The sequence below is a fragment of the Lissotriton helveticus genome, chromosome 5_1 (assembly GCF_964261635.1).
Source record: "Lissotriton helveticus chromosome 5_1, aLisHel1.1, whole genome shotgun sequence".
Taxonomy (NCBI): domain Eukaryota; kingdom Metazoa; phylum Chordata; class Amphibia; order Caudata; family Salamandridae; genus Lissotriton; species Lissotriton helveticus.
Genome location: NC_136065.1, coordinates 1,634,673,736 through 1,634,699,377, shown reverse-complemented (window position 1 = coordinate 1,634,699,377; position 25,642 = coordinate 1,634,673,736). Strand labels below are relative to the sequence as shown.

Here is a 25,642-nt window from a genome sequence, read left to right as displayed (position 1 = left end):
CACCACATACATTCCTCTCCTACCTCTCAGAATAATATATTGAGGTCAGCATGCATCTAAATCTAGGGTGTAGTGAATCTTATCTGCTCTAGTCGGATTCCTTGGGAAACTAGAGCACCTAACCAGGGACCAATCCATTTCTACTCCTCTATCTATGCACAGCCCCAGGAGAAGCCTAACAGCTTCTGTGTCCAATGAACTTCTTCTATTTTCCTATTGCATCTGTTAACAAACAGGCAGCCCTATCACTTAACATGGCTGATATATACCATGGCAAACTAAATTGTTCAGACAAGGTACATTTATGAGGTCAAGGTACATATGAGAAATCCGACCACTCTCCAGTACAAATACCTTCCCTATTTGGCTTAACTGATCTTGTCTGACCTGTCTCACACCTAGGTTTGATGCTGTCAACTGTCATAATCGATGACCACCTTGGACCCTATTAACAAAGGTAAATTTGCAAGTGTAGATTTCTTTGAGTAAATTTACTGTTGCACATATGAATAACTTTACTTAGTTTTTCACCATTTCCAAGCATAAAGTTATCCCTACCCACCCATAAAGGTCGGGTATGAACTGCAATGTTACTACTACTAACTTTACAATCATATTTTACATCCATGCATGTGGCAGGAGACCTCCACATGGAAGGGAATAGGAAAATAACAAGCCAGATAGCACACACCTGATATCTATTAATTTCCAACCGCATTAAACAATGCTCACACCATAAGTTAGGTTTTTCTAGCATTTCTGTTTGTTATACTGCACATTCTGCTAAAAGAGACCCAGCTCTCAAGTCTGAAGAGGAACAGAAATGTTGCTGAGTAGGTGTCAGCCCTTGTAGAGTACTGTGCCAATCATTACAAAACACTGCATGGGCTGTCTCCATTCACCCTCACTAGGGCACAGAAGGCAGCCTTGTGTCAGATGGTCAATGACTCAGTGAATGCATAGAGGGAGGAGTTCCACATAAAGACCAAATATGGCAAGATACGAGAAGGCAGGTGAAGGAGATATTCTCTAGGAATAAGTTATCTGAAGCTCAGGCAGGATGGGTACCTGAATCCTATGTCTGGCTTGCCCTCCCTTCGAGAAGGCTATCTTCTCTACCATTAGTCCCTCAACTGTTGTATGGGCGGCCTGTTAGAGACAACACTAATGTGGAGCCTCGTAAGATTTTAACCATCTCTCTGCTACTACAAACCACCCTATACTCACTCCCCATACTACAAATATTTCCCTCAAACACCACCCCAACACATGCTCTAATAAAAGGCTGAGGTTTATATTAATGTTCCTTTGATTTTTATTCATCTCATGCAGTCACTTGTAAGAGTAACTTGGTTGCTTCAGCTGAGGAAAAAGTAATAATAAGTGCACCTCGCCAAAACACATGAAATCTCTCTTAATGCAATCGAACTAGCCACAAAGGTATGTCCTTATGCTAAAAGAACTCCTCACCACAATATAGGAGATTTTTGTTAGTTTTTTTCCTATACTATAGACCTATTTTTAAATGGTATTTTAATTGACTAATAGCTATTCTCATATAGGACTCTGAGATGTAATTTCTTAACATAAAATATACTTTCTTTTTTCCACGTTTTAAGGCCCTGTGTTTTTGTCCATTTCACCACCTGCAATAACATGTATTTCTGCTCATATCACTGCAACAAACCTCAGAATGGCAACACAGAGCATACAGATGCTAGAGACTGTTAAGAATAGTGTTGGCTTTTTTTTACTTTAACTCTAACCTACTTGTTACAGGGCAGTTGGGTGTGTAGTGTCACACGTACACCTATTTCCAACTTGGTCAATATTTAAGACCCCTTTTGAGTTATACTTTATAAATGTAAAGTTCTCTTAGACTTGGGATTGTAATGTCAGCACAATAAAATACATTTTACATCAGGAATCTGTGTGGTTGTCAAACGTTATATAAAAACCATAGAGAATATTCTCATTGTGCTTGGCTTAAGATGGGTTACCCCTCCCCTTTATGTATGTCTCTCACTCTGTATTCTGCATCTATCATTCAACAGCCCCTGGTGTGTACCTTAAGAACAAAAACACTGATAAGTGCCATCTTAGTAGCAGCTACTAGGCTGTTCACCATTCCTCAGGCAGGCAAGTCTAGGAAATTCTGATCTTTACTACTAGATCTCATAATTAATCCTTTCAATGCATTTTCTGTGTTTGTTTTTTTATTGTATTTTTGAATTTTAAAATTGTAAATGTATTTTTATTGCTGTTGATTGCTTTCCATTCATGTTTTTTCTCTAATTTGTAAGCAATTGTGATAAAGATCCCTTTTTAGAGAAACATTGATTGTTCATAATTTTTCATAATTTTCTTTATAGCTTGTACATCAGGAGATACCCTTTCAAAACCAACTACCAGGAGACTGGCTCAGAGCTGACATCAAAGGGGTCATTCAGAAAGGGAACATATGTGACTAGACCTTGTAAGTTGATATAGTAGACAAGTAATAATTTCATGCATGGATCAATTCTCAACTTCAAAAATATTTTTTATTAACGTAGCTTATAGAAATATTGTCACACAAATAAATTTCAACTTTTTTGTCTTCTTCTTGCAAGTACATTTGACATCGCGCTGGGTGATTATGCTGAACCATCTACAAGTGGAGGATGGAGGGGAATTCAGGGAACAAATGTAAACCTACTCCAAGCAGCTACTGAAGCAGCCAACACTGCCTAGGAATAATAGGATGAGTTGGAGCTGCTCAAGGAGGAGGAAGAAGGAGACGAGGAGGAGGACATAATTTCCCCACTCTGAAAACAACAAAAAAGACCTCATCACAACCGGTCAGTAGTATTCCTGCAAGATCACTTCTGAGGAATGGCATTCCCCAACACTCCCTCATCAGCCATAGATGGTTGTTCTGCTTATGCACAACTCATCTCCTCACATGCCTCATCTTACAATTACCTCTGCATTGTCACCTACACACTCCTTTCATACAGGCAGGCATAGCTCTGTTCTTCTTTCAACCATCTGATGGAGAGAACACCCACTAGGAGAAACAGCTCTTCTCCCTTCATCAATTTCGCTACAAAAATCTCCCAGATGGTAGCACTCTTTGTGGCCGTCAGCATCCAGGCCATGTTCATGCAATGGTGGTAACTCTCTGTGAGATAGCGGACTCCCTAAAAGGAATATCTCAGATGATTGACAAGCAGACCTGTGTCTTTAATAACATTTTGAAATGTTATGGAGTTAAGGCAAAGTGCGCCGTGAACATCTTCACAGCTTGAAGGAAGAGGCATGGCAACATGTCTTGACCATGAAGAGGATTGAGACAATAAAAATAAATACCGAAGTCAACCTTCACGTCAAATGTATGTACACGATTCTTCAGAGGCACCTCAAACTTTGAGAGACACTCCGTTTACAAAACCAGCTGTCAATTACCTTGCAACACCTGCAAACCAACCACATCTGTGCAAAACATGTGTATCTATCGCACCACCACCAACTCAACCACCCACAAGACATGCTCACTCTCACCACCAGTATTGTGTATGTAGAGCAGTAGAATAAATCCGTGAACATAACTTTTGTTTTGTTAAATTTCACTTCTATGTCCCTAACAGTCACTGAAACCATTTTGAAGATAAATGTACTCTAGCTTTAAAAAAAACTTTATCTAACTTTCATCTGTGTTCAAATGATGATTCTAAAGTAAGGACACTGGGAAGTTTTCCTTATGTTCTGTTCTTTGCTAACCATCAACATGTAATACAATTAAAATTATGATTATTATATTGAAAACATCTTCACCAGAACTAAATATTTCATTTTCAACACATCCAATGTGATAACCTGAAATAAAAAACGCACCTTAATGTTTGAAATCTTGAAACTTTTTTTATAAATACTTTGTGAAAAGTTTTCAAATGGAAAAATTGAGTCATCAATTCAGAAGAAAAATGCAAACTGGGAAGGGGTAATAAAAACTATTCAGGAAATGTTAGGAAATCTATAAACATAGAATTACAATGTCTAAATAGTATCTATAAAAAGTCAAGGAAAATTAATCACTAATTTGCTAGATGTGTTTAAACAATGCAAAAGTTTTTAAATCAAGTCTACTATCCAGAATGCTAATAAAGTGATTGCCCCAAGCCAAAGGGTGTGTAAGATTCTAACTTCTGGCTTGGGGGCAAAGGTTCCTGTATCCTCAGGTTCACTGTTCACCACAACAATGGTAACATTTTCCAAAGAAGACCATAAATAGCTGGTCATAGCAGAATGAGACACACCATGGAAAGATTGAAACACAGTGGTAGTGGGGGAAACGAGTATCACAGACTAACTAGGAGACGGGATTAAAGGACGTGGGGTAGATTGGGAAAGGAAACAAGACTCTAAGCCTGCTATTAATGAAGTCATGAAACCACCCTCTGATGTGCCTTGGTGTCAACTGACTGTTGTAGTTCTTTTGCGTGGGCACTTGGAGGAGGAGATTACGGTTTTGGAGCAGTTGCAGGTGGAGGCACTGATGGTATGGGGACTTTGGAGTTAACAAGGGGTGGGCACAGGCCCAGATGGTGACAAGGCATCCTCCTGGGACCCTAGCGGCTGATCTTTCTCAATATGTTCCTCCTCCTATCTGGTGGTTTCCATATCTTCCACCACCACTGTGGGGTCTACACCCTCTGCCTGTTGTCTTTTGGTTTTGTATGCTGTTTGTCTCTGGGCAGGTGCACTCCTTCTGCATGCCTCTACTGCCTTTTCCTCACTGGTGGTTTTGTTTCTCATGCCTACCTTGCAGACGAGGGTCTTCTGTGACCAGGTCCTGCTATGATTGTTGGGCAGCTCAGTCTGCTGAAAACAAAATGAAGTAGGTTGAGTTTACATGTTCAATATTTCATATCATTAAAACAATTTAAAGGGAAGGATATATGCTTAAATTCAATAAATGACATTGTGTATTTTGTACCACAGTAATGTTTAATTATATATTTTTTAAATGTCAAATTATAAAAAGAATTATTATCAGACATCCAAAGGAGGACAAATGTTTGTGCCAAGACACATGGTACACATGATTTATTTGCATACAACACAGCATTTTGAATATTTTTGGCAATGTGTTGCCTACCTTAGAAATTTGTGTATTCTGAAAAGTAATAAAAGTTGTTAAAGGAGTATGTTGTTTTTCCTTTTATTGTATTAATTGTTTTCTAAAACTTTGTGATAAATATGTTATTATTTGTCTTTTGATCCAAAAAAACATGGAGGTTTAAGAGTAAGTATAGGTACACTGATTAAGTCTTTTCTTAAGCTCTATTCATTACATTTAATAAGGCGCAATGCGATCAATACTACATCATTCATATTATCTCATTTAGCAGTTTCCTTCCCATCAATTATTTGCTTGTTATTTTACAATTAGCTTCCTTTTTCTCAGGGTGGTTGATTATTGGGGTGGGGGACTATATATTTCGCCTACATTCCAAGATATTCTGTCAAATATTCATTCAATTTTTCATCTTTTCTTTTGCTTTTCATGTGTTGTTCATCTGCTAAGGCCACCAGGTCTTTTTTCCACAATTTATTCTTGGGTATGCTAGGGCTCGCCCAACATGTGGCTATGAACTGTTTGGACAACACTGTGCCCAAAAACCCCAAGCCTTATTTTTATTTACAATGTCATCCTTACATAAACAAACTTTGACAACGAGGAAATGTTACATTACTAAAGCATTAAGATTGTGTTTGATATGTTATTGTGACACAATATTGTAAATTTGAAAAACATTTCCATTATGTCACGATTAGATGATTAGTAAATCCAAACAAAAATACCATATAAATGTATGTTAGTATTTGAAAACATGCATTCAATTCCAGAACACAAAATAACACAGGATATGATAATATGGAATGTTAGAACAAAGCACACACTTCGCACATGACTGGACAACACTATCAAAACTCATTTGCTCATAAGTTAATATAAAAAGAATACACTTACTGCCTCACTGCTGCTCAAACTCTTCCAGAGGAGTGTGAGGGGTCGGATGAGCTGCTCTCAGGAACCTTATGTACAATAGTACCATGTGGTAGTACCGAAAATGTGGCTGGGAGGACAGACCTAGAATGCCCTGGGCCTTAATTTGGCCCAGCAACGAAGGTCCTCCAGAGCACTTGCAGCATTCTTTGCTCCATCGAGTGTGAACACCCACTGCTCTGCAGAATGAGCTGATTTACCTCGAAATTTGATCCTGAGCTACAATGTTAAGTTGTCTCTCTGGAACCCATAACGCTGAGTGTAGCCTCAGAGGACCCCCTCACATTTGATCTTTAACTCTTTGTCAGTCAAGTTGGGGGCCCTCTCAACTTGTGGCATAGCCATGTTCAAGTATTAGAAGCTATTCTGGTTAAAGGATGGGTCAGTAGGACCATAAAGTGTCTGAGTTCCAGTATGTACCCTCACATTTATTGTAGTACACAGACATTTCTGCCCTGACTTTGGAGACTCGGCCCGGTCCCCGCATTAAGTAGGGAGCCCATCGCGTATGGAGGAGATACCTTTCATGCGGAAGGGAGACCCTGCAATTTAGAGAGACCCACAAAATAATTGAAAATTAAAAAGACAGATATAGGCAGTGGTTGTCTTCATGGTTTCTGTATCAAAATTAGGGTGTGTTGTATGTATGTTCTACAAATGCGCTGCACTATGTGAGACATTTTTCATAAGTGTTGTAAGTCAAGTGTTTGTATCTTATGGAAAATAACATTTCTAATTATTATTAAGTAGAGCGTAGCATGCTTGTTGATGACATTATGTTAAACAGAATTGACTCAGGATGATGTGTATGGACAGAGAGGTAGTTCACCATTCATCATTAACTACAGACTGTTCAAGCATATAAATGAAGCAACCAAATGATCAGCTCAAATGAAAAAATGAGTTAACTAGTCGATCCCACACCAGTATAACTTGACCATGGTTCTGTTACCCATCCCAGGAACCTGGATGTGAGCGCAGACCAGGTATAATGTTGATATGTAATCCCTGTTTCATGACAATGTTGCACAACACACAATAAGCTACAACACTCTTTCACGCAACTTCTGGGAAGTTTATCAGCACCTCCTGTATTGCCAAGATATAAATCACATAATGGCTCATGTACGTATGTGGTTCCTATTGTACTTCTGTTAAAGTTGTGTAGTTGCACATCTGCAGGTTGTGTAGAGAGGAAGAGCCAGGGTTGGACTTGAAAGAAAATTGCACCAAAGTAAAAGTGGACCCCATTAGTAAACTAGATAGTTTGAAAAGTAGCTCGTGTTTGGAAACACTGGATACGTTTTTACCATGTATAAAATATTGCATGGATTTCAGCCTTGCTACACGCAATGTTTGTTTCAATTCAAAGTAAATCAACAATAAAAACTGGCCCGGCTGACCAAAAAACATGCCCACAAATAGCCCAACAGATGGCCTACATACTGACTTGCGAGTCCAGCTCTTCAGGCACTGCTTGATTGCCCTATAGGCCAGTCTGACCCTGAAGACTGCATACCGGTATCACCTGGAACAAAAACGTGATATTTCTGTAAATGGGGGTCTCTTATAAATGTAATACAATATCTGTGCATTCATGCAGTAAGTGTCCAGAGAATGTATGTCTATTGTGTTGTATTGAGTAATTAATAAGTATTTTTGAGATGCCACCCACCCACATGGACATGTTTCCCCAGTTTTAGATGCTCTTGCTTACCAATGAGCTACGTGTCACTGAAATCCCCAGCAACCTTCAACATTCAGTAGGTGACTGACGGAAGATGTAGCTGTTTTGTGTCTTTCCAGGAAGGATGACGTCTTACACAATGAAGCAGCCCCTGGCCTTACAGACAGCTTGCACTTTGATGGAGTGCAATCGGTTTCTGTTGCAGGCAGGAAAAATGTTGTTAGAAATTGGGTCTCTAGTTGGTAGATGTATGCACCCTGTCCAAGTAGAGACCACAATCCTAGTAAGGGTAAGTGAGATACACAGCCTAAATTAACCAGCACTAACCCTCTGGTAGCTTGGCACAGAGCAGTCAGGCTTAACTTAAGAGGCAATGTGTAAAGTATTTGTGCACACTTAACTACAATTACTTGCAGACAACCACACCAGTTTGGAACAATAGAGAATATTAATTTGACTAAAATAAGACCAACATGACAAAATCCAATAATTAGAACATGAGAAATTAATTTTTAAAGAATAAACTGCAATATAGTGCAAGAAGTCAATAGTGCTTAAGGCTTACTTGAGGTCATGTTAGACCAGGGATATTCCAAAGTTCTGGCCGACTGAGATGGAGGACAAGCTGGCTACAGGAATCATGCAGGGATCACTGAAAAAGTACCTTGGATGGAGCTAGCATCAGCGAACACTCGATGCGTCAAAGCCTTGCCACACAGTTGGGTCCCACGTCATCGTCGAACAGCTTACCATGCAGCCTCGCAGTCGGGACCTTGGATTGGCGCGCCATAGTCGTTGAACCTCGGGTTCAGCATCGTCGTAGAGCCTTGCAGTCGGAACCTCGGATCTGATCTGCGTCATCGTCGAACCTTGAAGTCGGGTCCTGTGTCAAAGTCAAGCCACACATGGACGTCTTCTGATCTGCACTGCGTCTGCATTGAGGTACACAGTGTCTGTTCCGATTGGTGTAAAGTCATCACTGTGTCTATTTTTGCAGAAATACAGCTGAAGAATCCACTTTCAAGGCACAGGACTGGATTGGCACCTCTTGGCAGGAAACGACTCACATTTGGCAGAGTTCAGCAGCTGAAGCTTGTTTGAAGGAAGTCTTTGAAGGCCCTGAGACTTCAAGAACAGGGGGCAAGCCAGCAAGCCCTTGGAGAAACTTGGGTTTAAGGATGTAGAGCAGCTCTAGTCCTTCTAACTCCCAGGCAAGAAGCAGTGGGCCAACGCAGCAAAGCAGTTAGCAGAGTCACAGTCCCTCTTACAGCACAGCAGCTCTTCTTCCTGGCAGAATGCCCTTCAAAGAGGCCTTTGAAGACCACATGGTCCTTGCCTTTCCTGTACTGGCTCCAGACTCACTACAGGGGGTATGCAGCTCTTTGTGTGGGGACAGGCACAGCCCTATTCAGGTGCAAGTGCCAGCTCCTCTGTCCCAATCTACCTCAGGAAGGCACATCATCATGGTGATGGGCCATCAGGATGCAAATGTCACACTCCAGCTTCCTTTGTATGTGACTGTCTAGAGGGAATGCACAAAGCCCAGCCCAGCTGCTACCCAACTCAGACGTGTATTCAGATACAGGCAGAGGCACAGAATGATTAAAGTAAGAAAATGCCAACTTTCTACAAGTGGCATTTTCAGACTTACAATTTAAAATCCGACTTCACCATAAGTTGAGAATCTAAATTGTGAGTCCAGAGATACCAAACTCCAAATTTCTATCTTTTCCCAATTGGGAATTACACTTAAAAGATGTTTTAGGGCAATCCCAATGATAACCTATGGGTAAGAGAGGCCTTGCAGAAGTGAAAAACAAATTTAGCAGTTTTTATCTACAAAGACATGTAAATGTCAAAAGTACTCATCCTACCTTTTAAATACACTGCACCCTGTCCATAGGGACACCCAGGGCCTACCTTAGGGGGGACTTATATGTAATAAAATGTAATAAAAGGGAAATTGTGGGCTTGGCAAGTAGGTTAGTTTGCCCAGTCATAATGACAGATTAAACTGCACACACAGGCTTTGCTGTGGCAGGACTCAGCCATGCTTAAAGGGCTACTGAAGTGGGTGGCATAATCAGTGTTGCTGGCCCACTAGTAGCATTTAATATATAGGCCCTGAACACATACAGTTCATTTTACTAGGGACTTATAAATAAATTAAATATGTTACCATGTTTTGAGCACAAAGTATATGCACTTTAGCACTGGTTAGCAGTGGATAAGTGTCCAGAATCCTAAAGTTGGCAAAAATAAAGTCAGTAAACAGGAGGTTGGAAGGCAAAAAGTCCTGGGAAACCACATCACTGATGTCAGGTCTAACAGGTGTGCTGTGTGGCGAGGTGGTTGAAGTGCCACGTTGGTGCAATCAATGGCACCAACCAGGCAAAGGAAGTGGGCAAAGGCATTAAAAGGTATAAAGTTACATTGCCAAACTTTACCTTTCAGTTAGTGACCACTATGATGATAAACCCTCGGTTGTCCATCCATGTACCTGATGCAAACATTAAGACTGGCTTCCCTATCTCAAAGCTGACTCTCTGAAAATGGCCCAATAGGCATGAAATGGAGTGCTGCTGGTATTTTGACGTAGGTAGGGATAGCATGGAAGTGGGCTGAAGGTGAATGAGACTTAAGTTCCCAGTTGCAGTCATGTCAAGGATCATTCAAGGACAGCCCAAAGAGGTTGATTCTTTGCCTGCAAACCCTTTCTATCCTCCACAGATAATTGATCCTCAAATTTAGAGGCAACGCAACAAACACATTCACCAACATAGAGTAGGGAGTAATAGTTGTTAATTTATTTCTTATGTGGCCAGCTTGTATATGATTAGTTGGTGTTGCAATGTGTTTCAGCTGTAGATGGGTGGTGGAGTACACATCCATCACTCCTTGCATTATGAGGTGTGTTGTAAGTGTTAAAAGCCTTGTCATAAAATTGAAAATTATAAATTCAATAAATATTTTTTAGATTTTAAGAAAATGTATAAAATCCTATTACTTTTCCAAGTAATTCTATTGTTACTTGGTGCCTCCATTATTTTCTATGGAAATGATCTGCGGTACTAGTGAGTGACTGTGTGTGATGTTAGACTTACTCCATGGCTTGGCTGAAGTACATTTACTTTGGTTTTCTGTAAGAATGGGCACTGACGGAACTGGATACATATTGGCAAATCCATGCTACTCTTGTAAGATGGTGCTCCAGACAAATACTGGCAATCACCTCGTGGCAGAATTTTGTCACGTGCAGCTCCAGAATGGGAAGTTGGTGAGCTCGAGCAAGATTTGATGTTCCCTAGCGCAATTTACGGTCACTTGGAAGACAGCTGGCAAGATCTTTGTAACGCGGACGGTCATAACCATTCGTGGTCAAAAGGCTGCATCTCAAGTAGAAAATATACTCGAATAGCAGCAAAATCAACTGGAGTAGCTGTGTCCTCTGACGCACGTTGTGGTGCTGTTCGCGCTGATTTTTTTGCGTGACATGTGCTCCCGGCGCTAAGTAGCAGCACAAGCAGCGCAACATACCAATTTCTTCCCATTGGCAGAACTCTGCTGAAACTTGCATACTTTTTATGTAACTCCACTAATTCCACTGAGTCAAATTCCACGAGTTCTGCCCCGCCCTAGTTTTTATGCCCTTTTTGACTGTAATAACTTTAGAAGCACAATTTGTGAATAGCAATTATTTGCATGCCTCCCCCTAAGTCCCTCCTTACCCTTCTCCAATTCCTTCCCATATAGGTCGATATATTTCCAATTTTTAGCCATTACCCCTTGTCCCTCCCCCATTTACTACCAAAACGTATATGTACATCTGCAAAGATCCACACACATGTGGCAGAGATCTCTGTGTAGAAAGAAGAGACAGAGACCTCCACATGCAGGTTTGTGAACATTTTGTAGTACGCAAGTACTACTTTTGGAGTATTATTAAATGTCCTACTAATTGCAGTTTGTAAATAGTGCCACAGTGTCTAACATTCTCACTGTGGAGACAAAGCTGTAAAGCCCACCAGCATGCCTACAAAGCACTTGTGCAAGGATACCACTGTTGATGACGAGAATGGAAGGGCATTATTAATATTTTGTGGGTGATCTTGTGCCACAAGCATACAGCAATTCTCTTTGGTCAATATAGCAAAGTGAATATTGTGGTTTATTTGTGGAACAAGCTAAGATAATTGTTTGTCTGGTGTATTATAAAGGTGGTGCTCTTCGTGGCGTTTTCTGTAAAGGCGTCTTCCTGCTCTTAAGTGTCCATGTGAACAGAATCCTCCTTCCCTTTCTTTAATGTAGCAGTGTTCTCTGTATCGAGGCCTACCTTCCTCCTTAAGCTCTTCTTCATGATCCTTTTTACTTTGGAGTCTCTGGCCACTTCGGACCCACTTCCAGACCCCAAGCTTTTCCCAGCCCTACCCTTTGCTTGGTTCCAGGTGCTTATGAAGCTCTGCTTGTGCTCATGGTTCAGCAATAAAGGCTCTTTGTTGCAGATCCTGCAACAGGCCATGTTAACAGTGGCCAGCCCCTCTCTGTAGACCTCAGCTGGTTCTATGGGACCAATTTTAGACAAAAGAAAAATAGGTGCCCAGGTGGGATACGGAGAATGGGTGACATCAGACAAGACCTCCTCTGTGGGAGAGTCAACGGAAATTGTAGCCTTTGCTAGTAAGCTTCCTTGTGTGAAACTGGTTTTACATAGTGCACAATGCACCAGCCTCTGGCAAGGGGCAACATTGAGCGTTATTTCATACATGACAATGGACCCAGATTCAGACGGGAGACAAGTTTTTTGGAGCCAAAACTAGCTTTATTTTGTCTGTCTCTCACCTTAAATTGCCTCTTCTTCAATAGACCTCATAAGGAAAATCCATTTGGCCGATAATTTATTTATAATCTCCCACTATCCTCTGCTCAATTGTTGCCATGTATGTTATTTTGACAATAAGACCCTGTTATATCAGTCAGACTGGGTGATCAGTAGTGCTGGCAGTATGTCTGAGGACAACCAGCATACAAGGCCCTCGTGGCTTGGGCTAATGAAAGAAACACAGAGACAATGATTAGACTGTCACAGCTTCTAGTGAAGGTGGTCTCCCTGGCCCCACCTGCTCGTCCCAGTATTTATTGAATGTTGTCCATGTGACAGCGAGACACACCAGCAACATGGGTAACAATTCTAATACTCCCCTCATGACAGTGGCTTAGAGGATGTCCCTTGGAAGAGTGGAACGTAGGGCTTGTGGTAGGTAGTAACTACAAAAGGATACCCATAGACATACAAGTGGGGACCACTGACAAAATATAGAATACAGTCAATCAATAGTATTTTTATTAACTGTACAATTAATTAAAATAGTTACAGTAAAAAGTGCTCATCATATTATAGCTAGAACAATAATTAAAAACGATTATTTGTTACCGAGGTTTAAAATACGTTTTGATAAGAAGAAGAAAAGAAAAAAAAGTTTGACTCCCCTCCCCAAGTTCCACCAAAGTCGGTCTTCCCCAGAGTTAGTGTTTATGGAGGTGTGGCTTTGAAGGTGGCCGGGCTACCATGTTATTCTATGGGTGGGAATGTCAGGTGATGATTCCTTCCCCTTGGCCTCTAGACCATTCACCATGAGAGAGGTTTTCCTGACTGGGATGCTGAAAGTGCAGACAAGCATCGATGCACGGATTAGGCCACCTCAGCATCCTTGTGCTGGATTTGCAGTGATCTTCTCCAGAGTTTTATTTCATTCATTTGCCAGTTTTAAGTCAGTCCTAATATGATGGACAAATTTCCCCAGTCTGGCTAGAATCATCGTGCTGTTTGTGAGAAAACACATGGCTGATGCTTCGCTGCAGGAATTTGTTCCATTAGTGGAGCAACTCGGAAACAGTAATCACCTTCTTTCCTTGATAAGACTGGGGCAACAACATAGCAGGTAGAGCCACAATTTCCTCTTGTATGAGCAAAGTCTGCATTTAGTGTCTTCCCCTCTGCGAGCCCACTCAGGATTAAAATCCACAATTCCTAGGGCGATTAGTCTCATGGATAAGATTTTACTTCGAACTGATTGTGTAATGGCGTCACGTAAGTAAGCCTGGGCTTTTCCTACTGTGTAAGAATTATTCAAGGAGACTAAGGCCCCCATTAGGATGGCAGGCGGACTTTGCCCGCCCCCCACCCTTGCGGGAAACGGGACCGCCCGCCTTAAGAACGGGGGTCCCGACGTCAGCATTAGGATGTGCCCACCACAGGACTAATCCCTCATTTCTAACATTGTGGCGGCGGTGCTCACTGCACCGCCCGCCACAATGTCAGAAATGCATGCATGCATTTGCATACACGAAGCGGCAGGCACCGCGCGGTGCCTGCTGCTTCGTGTATGCAAATGCTGGGGGTACCACAGGTACCCCCGTGTGTACCCCCCACTCCTCCTTAACTCTGGGGGCCCGCACGGGGCCCCCAGAGTGAAGATCGCATGCCTATCCGTGGCGGCATCGCCGCCACGGAAAGGCATCTGAATTGGCCCATCGTAATATGGCGGCGGTGTCTATTAGACACCGCCACCATATTAATCCTTTCCGTCCGCCGCGGTCCCTCCCGCCATACTAATATGGCGGGGGGGTTCACTTGCGGATGTCGGTCGGATTGCCCCCGCCAGCCTGGCGGGGGAAACCCGCCCGACATCCTAATGGGCCCCTAGGAGTGGCCTTGAACGAAGGGATTTGCAGTCCAAATCAAATGAGATTTCACACACTTGTTTATGTATCACTTTTTTCCATGTGTTCAGGGGCCTCGATTTGCTTTCTCTCACTGTATTCAATGTCTCAGTCGCTTTATTGAGTGCAGAATGCCAGGGCGTGCAAGGCTCTTCAAAGATTGATTTTAGTTGGAGTTTTAAGGAGTATGTCGGAGCCTTACAATCCTGAGGTCGAGTTTTATGATGTCACCCTGGCACATCAGATCCGGCCTTGCCATTCCCAGCTCCAATCTTAGCCTTGCTTGCCTTGCTGCCCTTGGGATTTGAAACACTGTTTTATAAGCTTTAGAGTGCGCTGTATTTAAGTAGGCCTGCAGTGACCCGGGGAAAGCCTGGTGGCCATAGCTGATTGCAGGTGGCAGTTTTGCTTTCATAGCTTTCAATATTGGGCCGGCGGTTGGACTAATCAGCTTATTGTTTAGTTGTTAGAGTAAATATATGACCCTGTTGGCCTTACTGCTCTGATGTTTCAAATGGGCAGTCGCCTTAGCCCGATCCGTCAGCCAGACCCCTAGGTAATTGTATGAGACCACCGTCTTAATTTGCAGGTTGCTCAAATGCCATTGTGCCTTCTTTTTCTGATGGTAGGACCCAAAGATGACAACCTTGGTCTTAGAATACAGAAATATGGAATACCCAAAATATCGAAGATAAAATATAGAAAGCAAAAATATCGAAGTCCTATCTACAAACAGTTAAGTACAAAAATATCGAATCAAAAATATAGAAGAAAAAAAATATAGTTAGTCAACATATCGAATTTTTTTAAATGTCTTAAAAGTAATTTAAAATAATGAAGTAATAACTATAATTAACTAAAACATACTTAAAAATACTTAAATAACTTTAAAATTATTAAATAATCAATTTAAGTAAAAAAAATAAACATACAATTTGATTTTTTAACACATATATATATATATATATATATATATATTAACATAATAGTATTTAAAAATATACAATATTTTTACTGTAGGATAGCGGGAGGGTAAAATTTACTATTACCACTCCAGCGACTGCAACAGTAGGGTAAACGTTGGATAGCATAGGGGTTAAAGTTACTATTCCCACTCCAGTGAGTGCAACACTAGGGAAAGCGTTGGATAGCGTAAGGGTAAAAATTACTATTACCACTCCAGTGAGTGAAACAGTAGAGAAAGCGTTGGATAGTGTAGGGGTAAAAATTACTATTCCCACTCCAGTGAGTGCAACAGTAGGGAAAGCGTTGGATAGCGTAGGGGTAAAAATTACTATTCCCACTCCAGTGAGTGCAACAGTAGGAAGAGCGTTGGATAGCGGGAGGGTAAACATTACTATTCCCACTCCAGAGGGTGCAACAGTAGAGAAAGTGTTGGATAGTGGGAGGGTAAAAATTACTATTCCCACTCCAGAGAGTGCAACAATAGAGATAGTGTTGGATAGCGTAGGGGTAAAAATGACTATTCACACTCCAGAGAGTGCAACAGTAGTGAAAACATTGGATAGCGTAGGGGTAAAAATTACTATTCCCACTCCAGAGAGTGCAACAGTAGGAAAAGCGTTGGATAGCGTAGGGGCAAAAATTACTATTCCCACTCCAGAGGGTGCAACAGGAGAGAAAGCGTTGGATAGCGTAGGGGTAAAAATTACTATTCCCACTCCAGAGAGTGCAACAGTAGGGAAAGCGTTGGATAGAGTAGGGGTAAAAATTACTATTCCCACTCCAGAGAGTGCAACAGTAGGGAAAGCGTTGGATAGCGTAGGGGTAAAAAGTACTATTCCCCCTCTAGAGAGTGCAACAGTAGAGAAAGCGTTGGATACCGTAGGGGTAAAAATTACTATTCGAACTCCAGAGAGTGCAACAGTAGGGAAAGCGCTGGATAGCGTAGGGGTAAAAATGACTATTCCCACTCCAGTGAGTGCAACAGTAGGGACAGCGTTGGATAGCGGAGGGGTAAAAATTACTATTTCCACTCCAGAGAGTGCAACAGTAGGGAAAGCGTTGGATAGCGTAGGGGTAAAAATTACTATTCCCACTCCAGAGAGAGCAACAGTAGGGACAGCGTTGGATAGCGGAGGGGTAAAAAGTACTATTCCCCCTCTAGAGAGTGCAACAGTAGAGAAAGCGTTGGATACCGTAGGGGTAAAAATTACTATTCGAACTCCAGAGAGTGCAACAGTAGGGAAAGCGCTGGATAGCGTAGGGGTAAAAATGACTATTCCCACTCCAGTGAGTGCAACAGTAGGGACAGCGTTGGATAGCGGAGGGGTAAAAATTACTATTTCCACTCCAGAGAGTGCAACAGTAGGGAAAGCGTTGGATAGCGTAGGGATAAAAATTACTATTCCCACTCTAGTGAGTTTAGCAGTAGGGAAAGTAAAGATTTAATATATTCATAGAAATAAATTAAATATCAATACCAATAAAAAATGTATTAAAATAAATTACCAATTTATAATTATGTAATAATTAATCAATTAAAAATACAAATGAATATTAGTTATTAAAATTATTTTCCTATTAATACAAATTAATTACCAATTAACATTTAATTACCAATAAATTAAAAATAAATACCAATAAATAAATAAAAATGATTTATTTCATTATAATTAAATTACTTCCCACCCTATTCCCATATAAACACACAACCCGCTACGGAAAATAAATTAATACAATTAACATAATGATCAATTAATCTATTAATAAAAATTAATTACCATTAAAAAATTTAGTAAATACAAATTATTAATTAATCAACAATTAATTCAAAATAAGTACCAATAAATAAATTAACATATTTAATTAATTACAATTAAATTACTTCTCACCCTATTCCCCTATAAACCCACAACCCACTACGGAAAATAAATTAATTAAATTAACATAATTATCACTTAATCAATTAATACAAATGAATCACCAATTAACAATTAATGAATTACCAATTAAAAAATAATTAACAATTAATTCAAAATGAATACCAATAAATAAATTAGCATTTTTAATTAATTACAATTAAATTACTTCACGCCCAATTCCCCTATAAACCCACAACCCGCTACGGAAAATAAATAATGAAATTAAAATAATTATCAATTAATCAATAAAAATATATTTACCAATTAAAAATTAATTACCAATTAAAAATTCATTACCAATTGAAAATGTATTAAATACAAATTAATAATCAATTAACAGTTAATTCAAAATAAACACCAATAAATAAATTAACATATTTAATTAATTACAATTAAATTACTTCCCACCCTATTCCCCTATAAACCGGCAACCCGCTATAGAATTAAATCACGTAAAAATTAAATAAAATAACATAAAAAAACACTTTATATTGATATTAGTGCTATTCTATATTTTGGATTCGATATTATGTCTGTATACCACAAGGGGAAAAGTAGACGTCATCAATGTATGGCTATTGCCCTTTTCCCAATTTGGGAGTATCTCTGTTCGGTCGTCATGAGGAATCAGCTTGCAAATACCACTGGGGCCCAATCCCCTTCTTCAGGTCATTGCATTAACATGGCCCCAGGCCCTTTCTGCCAGCATCCACAGCTATGATGGTTTCATTCCAGGGATCGAAGTATATGAGGGGGGTGTCACCTGACAAGGCATCTATGCTCTCAAAAAAATGCACGTTCTTTCTCCATGCTTTATATCCAGGGGACTGCCGACCTGGTGAGGTTATGGTCTGGCTGAGTCACAGTCATCAAGTCCTTAATGAATCTGACACAATAGTTTAGAATGCCTATAAAACTGTGTAACTCTGACACTGTGAAAGGTGGGGGCACTTCCTTGATATCTCATGCCTTTTTGGGGTTGGGTGCCACTCCCTCCGCTGAACATGTGAATCTTAAGAAATTGAGCTTCTGCTTAAGGAACTCCCATTTGCTTTGATGTAGGATGAGCCCAGAGTCCTGTATTCTTTGGAGGACTTTCCCTAGCTTAGCGCTGTGTTCTGGTAGAGACTTGGCATATACTAGAATGTCATCATTGACGTTGATTGCTTCGGATCGAGCAGTTTTGGTGACTTTCTTGACTTGCTATGGTTAGGTGGTGATGCAATGGCATTCACCAGTTCCGTCTGTACCACCCTTTGTAGGGTGGCTTTCATGTGGGAGGGCCGAAGCTTTCCATAATTATTTCCTCATGTCCATAGTTAAAATGTCTGCCAATGATTTCCCTGAATTCTGCAGGATGAGGTCAAGGAGTTTTGCTGATGTAGCCCTTGGATTATTGGACCCCGTATCTATGCCCTCTCAGTGGCAAACCCGCAGGTGCTAGCCAGCTCCTTCATTTGTATGTACAAGGTGTCAATTGACTCCTCCGCAAGTTGCCTGGAGGAATAAACATCTTTCATAATTCTGATTTGCCACTGGTTCAAAGTACACGCTAAGAGCTGCTGTGAGCATGCCGTGCATCTTCGGGGCAGCTTCTGTATTCGTTTTGGAGATATTGTTAATGGCTTTACCCCAAGAGGTAGAATCATGGCCTTTTCCTTTCCTCCTCCACCTCAGTGGCCTCGAAATATAACTCCACCCTTTCCACCCAGTCTCTCCACCTGGGAGCTTGCGCAGAGGGAGTTCCCTCTATCACGAAAGGTTCTATTGCAGGAATGTTGGCCATGATAGTGGCAGCACTCGGGTTGTTATTTTGCACACAAGATCCAACTGTTGGACACAAAGGTACCACTGGTGAACCGGTGTTGGATAGGCTGGGGACTCCACCTATGTCGTCCCTGCTCATGAATGTGTAGGCTTGTGTTGCGGGCAGCCCGTCATGGCCTTGTCCTGCAGCCGTGGCACTTATCCTGGTGCTCAACCTTAATATCTCCCTAAAGTCTGGCCAGGCGAGCAGCGTTGATCCACCTCTGAGGTCTGTAGATAGTGCTTGTCGGGTGACGCTTTCCTCCAATGAGGATAAAAGGCTCTTGCATGTGCTGATGAAAGGGCCTTGCACGTGGGTGAGAGCTAACATGCATTGCTGCAGCCCCTGGAGGTCACCCAATTCCTTTTTAGGATGGACGTGGCAGCACTGGTACCGGTTAGAGAACATGGCTTAACAGCCCCAGCAGACTGCTACACTCTCGCAGTATGAGCATCGCGCTCACCAGAAGAGAGCACACAGCCACAGTATGCCTGCTCTTAACACTGGGCGCCCGCTGGGAGCAAAGGGTATGACACACCCTCGTCGCCGATGTTATGTCAGCCACTCCGGGTGAGCAGGAGAGCTGGCAGTATATCTGAGGAGAACTAGCATACATGGCCCTATTGGCTTGGACTAGAAAGACAAATTAAACTGATCACAGGTTCCTGCACAGTTGATCTCCCTGACCCTGCCTGCCCGTCCCAGTATTTATTGAACGGGGACGGCTCCTCTGTTATGGCAGAGGAGCGTCACCCAAAAGCTGGAACCAGCAAACGCATGTAAAATAAAATGATAATAAAGCAATTAATAAAACTGCTTTACTATCATTTTATCTTACTCTGTAGCTGCAGTGTAGTCTTGAGGGCGGGGTCATCAGCAGCAGGAGAAGTGGTGGGCACAGGGCACTCTAAGTGCGCATGTCTTTTTGGCTGGCCGTCTTAGGACGGCCAAACCGACATGCACACTTGCATATCTCTAAGCTGTTGCTTGGAGATATCAACAGGGTTCAGGAGCACCTGCTGAGTAGCATCTGGATTGGTGCAGGGGAGTCTGGGCACGTGTGAACATTGAAGGAGCTAGCGTGGCAGTGGGCGTCAGGCAGCAGGTAAGTTTTCTTTTTCTTTGTCCCCCGCGCCACCCCACTGATTTGCCCTGCTGGCAGCCACCACTGCTATTAAACATTGACCACGTGACCATGGGACCACACCATCACACCGGCAACGCAGCTAAAAATTCCAAACCACCCCATTACATGGTCCACATGTCTTCGTACCAAGTTGCTTCACTAGTACGACACAACAGACTCCAAAATGTAACTAACTGCTTTACTCTTTTCACTGCTTTGATGCCAGAGAAGTAATAAAAATGGGTATCCCCAAAAATCTGTTTCTGCTGAGGACTTCAAAAGAATGGCAGAAAGAAACCGTCTAATGTGGTTGCCATCGCTTGAAGCCCCCTGTAAAACGGAAAGGGAAGTCTGATCACTGTGTGCAGGATGTCATTAGTCAACAAAATAGCTCACCGCGTTCAGCAGTCGCAGACACTGACTGAGCCAGAAATGAAATAACCTTATTTAAAAACCATTTCAAGGCATAGAAGTCATTTTGCAACTAATGAACAAGCTACCGGAGGTGCTTCGTAGAGAATCCAACCTTCTCCGTTTTAGGAAAACCTTGAAAACTTTACTTTTCAAGGACACGTTTACATTCCCGTAGTTAAGTTAACATCTTTCATCTTCACTTTGTCTCTTGTTGCTGTACTTTGTCAGAAGCGCTTTGAGACCTGTCGGTGAGTTGGCGCGATACAAAAGCCAGTTACAAATTACAAATTACAAATTACAAATTACAAATGGCACTTGTTTATAAAGGTTATAAATTATCGCCGTTACAGCGAGCCATGTTCAGCTCATGGGTGGTTTATTCGATAAATATATGCCAGTTTTCGCTCTGAGATACACAATTGGCAATTGAGCTTTACTCTAATTTATTAGCTACCTATTTACCAAATTATCAGCTATTTTTAAACTTAAGAGTAGTGCATATTTTAAAATATGAATCAATTTTCAGCGCAGTGAGATTAGAAGAGATGTGGTCAAGTGACAAAATTGCTGATGCAGGACCCCAGCAAGTTAGTCTGTTTGCAGTCCTAGCTTTGCTCTTGACCAAAATCACTGTGTGATTTCGGTCAAATTACCTATTCCCCCTTTTTTAATTTAAAACTATGCATTATATTAATTTAAATATGCTTAATGTAGCAATGTCAAAAACAAATCAAGTGGACTATATAGCGGTATCCGAGTTACAAGTTTTCACCAGGGCCGGCTTTAGCATTGGTGGCGCCGGTAAACAACCTTTACAACGCAACTTTTACCACGCAGTGCCTTTACGACGCAACTTTTACAACGCATTGCGCTGGGGGGCGCTCCAGGATAGGGAATGTGTTTAATGTACCTTCCCTACTATCCACGGGGACTGGAGTTGGAATAGTAAATTAAACAATTCACTATCCAGCGCCTAAAAGCACTAAGCGTTGTAATGGTATGCGTTGTAAAAACTGCGTTGTAAAAGCATAATGTAAAAGCATGCATTGTAATGTCATACATCCGGTGGCGCCCGGTGCGATATTTATTTTTGGCACCGCCACACCCCATAACCGCCTCCTCGGATTCCCTCACTACCACCAGGCAAAAGGGCCCTCAACTTTTCAATCACAAAATATTGCGAAACATAAGAACCCCCCAATGAGGCCAGTGCCCCCTCCACAGGTCATTGCCTAGTGTGACCGCACTGCCCTAAAGGCGGCCCTGGTTTTCACCCGTTTAGTTTGAGTATATGAACCCACACGCCACACTGGTCTAACTGAACTGCCTCATGTAAGAGGCCTCTGAGACATAAAAAAGGGTTCCGACTAAAATGGTCCGCGCAGTATCACGCACAAAAGATTCATATTAAAAAATATGAGCTGTCCGAAGTTTGTTTAGTAAAGCAACCTGACATTTCTCTAGGTCTGGGCGGTAAATTCCGTTCTGCTCGCGGACTTTGCAGAATTTGGGTAATTTCGCATTCCGTAGAGAACGTGGAATTGCCAAAAATTCCGCGACCTGTGCTTCGCTGAATTTTTTGCTTGTTTGCGTTTTCAAAATGTGTGTTTGCGAGATATTTCACCCCGAGCACGTTTGCGAACAGCATCTCGAATGGGCGAAACAAGCAATTCTGCATGTTCGCAGAACTTTTGCTTGCTCGTGGAGATTTTTTACCATTTACCATTTCGCAGAGCTTTGCATAGCGCGACTACGCAAATTCTGCTCACCCCTACATCTCTCACCCTGTGCCCCATGCCTGTGACCCATACATTCTAAAACAGTACTCGTTTTGTGCTCGGCGTTTACAAATAAGAGTCCGTTTTGTTCCATTCAAGCGAAGCTTTTAAAGCTTACAATTGAAGAGTAACAGACAAAATGTTTAAACTCTTTATATGTGATTAAATATTAACCCGAAGTGCTGGGTTCACAAAGGGACATCTACATTCGTCGATCTCCAAATAAGCCCCAATGAGATTAGATTTTACAACAGCTGATCAATGCCACTAAATTCTACTCTGTAAAACTTTGATCTCATGTCATGTAGAATCGTTCTGAATTGAAATCCTAGAGGTTTCCTGAACAAGGCATGATATGCCTCCAAACGTATCAACTGCGTACCCTGTCACTGAATAAGACATGGAACACAAACACGGCGAGGGACTATTTTCTGAACCGTCCGCTGGACAAAAAATACTTTCAACTCCTTAAACATGGCAACAGATAAATCTCTCTACATCAATATCCTTTTAACTTTTCAGTGTTGCACCACCTAACATGTACAAAATTAATTAACTTCCTCCAGAATGACAAACACATTTTTTCTTTAAAATTGGCAGTTATAAATATATTTAACAATTAAAACGTTTAAGTTATCTTCAATCATTCCTTTCAAAAACACAATCAAATACATCATTGCCAACATGCTATCGACAGCCCGGTCTCCCTAAAGTGTAAAAGTAGCCATGGGGGGTCCTTTTTCATAAAGGGGAGGGGGGAGTTGGCGTGATATTCTGCGTCCTGGCCCTTTGACACCCACTCCCATCCAGGACACGAGTGACCACATATGTTACCAATGGACCATCGCTAAGAGGCTTACTGCCACTCTTTCACTTATCCAACGCCCCCACTGAGGCACATTCAGGCCCCCACCTCACCCACCCGTTTGAAGATCTCTGCTCTAATTGCTAAAGCCCTCCTGTTCATGCTATCTCCACTATGTTCCATAAATGCTACTTGAGTGCAGACCTACCAACCATGGCACACTGACCCTGCTATTAAAGAGGCAACTACTTAGAGAGGAAGAGTCGAGCTCACTTTACCTGTCTCTGTCTCTGTCTGGTGGCTGCTCTTCTGGGCTAATGAAGGATGCGAAGTGAGGCCGGACGCCACAGACAAAAACCCACTGTCATGCGACTCATTGCAGAGGAAGTGAGAACCTGTAACACCATTATACAAAAAATACGTTTTTGTGGTGTAGAAAACACCAACCTCAGTCTGGGATAGTCTCACCCACTCCCACTGAGCCGCCTTCCCCGCTGCTCACCATGATTCAGATAGTTCCCGAAAAGAGGAACTTGATGCACCAGCAGCTGACATGCAATGACCTGATTGGAGCAAGAGGTCCCTGGGATGGGGCTCACAGCGATCACGATTCGCTCACAAATAGTGACGTTACAGACGTGTTCAGACATGGGGCAGTGGCACAGAAAATGCTGCATGAAAGATCAATAACGTTTTAAGGGTATAATTGACCAGGCCATGTCAGTCATAGGCTAACATCTTTGTGAGTGCGGTAATTCTCTTCTTTCACAAGGAGCTCATCCTAGCACAAGGAGTTCCCTCAATGTCAGATACTAATACTGAAATGTGTACTTTTTGAGACCAAATAAAAATACTTTTAGGCTCTTTTTAAGTGCCCTCCAGCTCTCCCAACACTAACGTTTATAAAAAGCAATGAGGAACCAAAACAACCATTGACAAAACCAAAAGCTGTCAGCCAGCAGCAGACCTATTGACTTTGCCAATGTTTTATATTTGTTCTGTGCATTTTTTTATCTTTTATAGTAATACTGCTTCCTGTCAAGTCCTCTCTCAGGATGTCATTTAGTTAAAATCTTGTTAGATCACTTCCTCAGACATTATCAGAAGTCGTGATGTCACAATAACGCAGCTAATGTACAGAAAGAAACTTTTAAAATTTTAAAAGAACTGAGTAAGAAAGATGAAAAGGTTGAAATAACAATAGACTGTAATACCTTTCAATGTTACTTTCTTGAGAAAGTGGCAACCATTTTGTCAGATATTAAGAAGGCTACTCCTAATATCTCCTCCGCACTACAGGTCCCCCAAGTCCCTCCGAGATTCACCATTACTAGGTTTCCAGATATGGATTCTACAATCCTTGGGCAGCTTATGAATACAACCAAGTCAGGCTCCCCTGCAGATCCTTGCCCCCCCGGAATTTTTTGTCTGGCGCTCCCTGTTCTAGAGGATCATATCATCTCCCTCTTAAACAACTCGCTAGACACCGGCCTTTTACCAGCTAGCTTTAAAGAAGCACGCGTCAAGCCCCTGATAAAAAAGCCGGGGGCGGACCCGGTTATTTTGAAAAACTATAGGCCAATATCCCAGCTGCCTTTTCTGTCCAAGATCTTGGAACAACATGTGCTAAAATCCCTGTCTTCTTTCCTGGAGTCACACCATCTACTCCAGGAGCACCAAGCGGGTTTTCGTGCACATCACAGCACCGAGTTAGTAATGCTCTCGGTGCTGGATGAGCTCAGATGCATGGCTGACAGTAAAAAACCAAGTGCCCTGATACTTTTAGATCTTTCAGCAGCGTTTGATACTGTCAGCCATGCCCTGCACCTGGACAGACTGGCCGCGTTCGGGATAAAGGATCTAGCACTTCAATGGTTAAAATCCTTTCTGTCAGGTAGGACCTAGAGGATTCAATTAGCGGATTGTATATCTGAGGTGGGTGTTCTTGAGTGTGGAGTCCCGCAGGGCTCTGCACTGTCACCACTCTTATTTAACCTCTATTTACAACCACTGATAGACTCCCTGGTAAGCATGGGCTGTAGAATTTTTAACTATGCCGATGATACTCAGCTGTTGCTGAGTATTGACAACACGACATCGGCTCAGACCCAGGCCCAGAATATACTCAGCTTTACGGTGAGCTGGATGACGGCAAATTTGCTGAAAATAAATCCTGAAAAAATGGAGGTCCTGGTGGTTTCAACTGCTGCCTCGCCCTGGGGCGATTTGTTCTGGCCCCAAGAGCTTGGCCCTACCCCGAAACCATGCCCTATCGTAAAAAGCCTTGGTATTAACCACTTGGATGCTAAGGGGTGTGCTAGGAGGTCCATGTAATTTCCATTGAAATCAATGGAAACTCCATGACGAG

The 25,642-nt window shown here is 41.9% G+C and overlaps 1 protein-coding gene across 3 annotated transcripts in view; it reads right to left on the bottom strand.

The window, feature by feature from the left end:
• Positions 1-23,766, bottom strand: part of LOC144753746 (immunoglobulin superfamily member 1-like) — a 752,980-nt gene extending 729,214 nt beyond the window's left edge. Inside the window, exons 1-2 of one of the 3 annotated variants that reach the window (XM_078641329.1) lie at positions 23,722-23,766; positions 4,804-4,863 (exon numbers count right to left, since the gene is read on the bottom strand). The gene's annotated coding sequence lies outside the window, so the exon portion shown is untranslated. Of the gene's footprint in view, positions 1-4,803; positions 4,864-23,547 lie in introns of all 3 variants that reach the window. The other 2 variants (XM_078641330.1, XM_078641327.1) reach the window with 2 other exon arrangements.
• Between the last annotated feature and the right edge of the window lie 1,876 nt (positions 23,767-25,642).